Here is a 1,642-nt window from a genome sequence, read left to right as displayed (position 1 = left end):
CCCGGACAGCCAAAGGCTGTCCGGGCATGCTGGGAGTTGTAGTTTTGCAACAGCTGGAGGCACCCTGGTTGGGAAACAATGGTTTATGTAGAGGACAGGAGCTTCTTCAGGGTCCTATACAGTACACAGTGTCACAAATGGAGCCCCCCTTACTTGGTGTCCAAAGGAGCAGCTAACGCAGGCACAGGTATGGAGTAGTACAGAAATTGTAGTTCCTCCCTGTACTGTAGGGAGCGCTACCAGACACCAGTCAGTGCATGCACTTCAGTAATAGAGGTGATTTACCAGTAAAATGTCAATTCTGCTTGGTCAGTTCTTTCAGCTATTGACACGTTTCACAGATCTGGACTGTCCGTACATTGTATGTTGAGTCTGGTTTATAGTTACAATGGTCCAGAAAAAAACATTGTATGTTGAGGCCATTGGAAGTTGATGGATCACTGTATATTTAGGCAGAAGCAAGAATGAGCGCCATTTCCCCCATGTAGCTTTCCAGTATACTATATTCATCCACCACATTATACATCCAAAAGGCAGGGAATTTCCTTCTAATCATCACATACATAGAATAGGACGTCTCAGATAAGGCTAAGTTCACACCACCATTGTGCCCCAACTTGTTCAGGGTCCATTCAGCTCTTTTTCTTTCATCGAACGGACTCCGAACAGGTCGGAACACAACTGACGTCGCGGAGTCATGATGGATACCATAGACTTAAAGGGGTATTCCAGGATTTTTTTTTTATTTGACTATGCTACAGGGGCTGTAAAGTTAGTGTAGTTCATCATATAGTGTCTGTACCTGTGTGTGACGGTTTTCTCACAATTCTTATGTGATTTTCACCTCAATATTTCTTTTTACCAGCATACAAAATGACTGTTGTCTCAGATTTTTCCCAGGTTGCAATGCGGCCGAGACCTGACTCACTAGTCAGCTGATGACAGGGAGCCTGTCTGCTTCAATGGGTGGAGCGATCGGTGGTGGTAGTAGTAGTATCAATCTGCAACTAATGCAACAACTGTAGGCACCCTGATTGAAAACCACAGGTATTTTGAATGGATGCAGCTCGTTTATGTTTCAATGGGTGGGGTGGCTGATGTATGGGAGGGAGAAAGATGGAGTTGTGGGATTTGTAGTCAAAAAAAGAAAAGTCAAACAGGAAATACTAGTTCACAAACAGCTAACCACAGGGTTAATGGTAATCTCCCACAATAGCCATTTTGCCCCAAGACAAGCGCAGATCCTTCCTAAGCATGTCCATTACTGTCTGCCAGGTACATACTAAAATCACCTTATGGTGAAAAACCCCTTTAAATGAGGTCCATAAGGTGTCCGGTAACTCGCTTCACGGCCTTTTGGCTAAGATCAAGTGTAGTATCTGTTCTTATCAGTTTAATGCTGGTGGCAGGCGACGCCAGTATGGAGCTGGTGGGGATGGGTGCTGCATGGAGGGAGCAGGTGTACCGGGGCGTTCCAGGGCTGGTTCTGAGGAATCAGCCCGACGGCTGCCCCGATGTGACCTGTTCCCTCCGGGTCTCGCCATGAGGCTGAGAGGGTCTAGATCCGAGGTACTTTAGTGCCTCGGGGAGTGGTGACCCCGAGGTGCCGAATCTCACTGGGAGGATAGACTCACTGAGTTGA

General features: G+C 46.8%; 1 pseudogene; it reads left to right on the top strand.

Moving 5' to 3' along the window:
- The first annotated feature begins 1,340 nt into the window (after positions 1–1,340).
- LOC130283734 (U2 spliceosomal RNA) lies at positions 1,341–1,431 on the top strand (annotated as a pseudogene).
- Positions 1,432–1,642: the final 211 nt, after the last annotated feature.

Source organism: Hyla sarda, chromosome 7 (assembly GCF_029499605.1).
Source record: "Hyla sarda isolate aHylSar1 chromosome 7, aHylSar1.hap1, whole genome shotgun sequence".
Taxonomy (NCBI): domain Eukaryota; kingdom Metazoa; phylum Chordata; class Amphibia; order Anura; family Hylidae; genus Hyla; species Hyla sarda.
The sequence above is the reverse complement of the archived record's forward strand: the minus strand, read 5'-3'. Positions and strand labels throughout refer to the sequence as shown.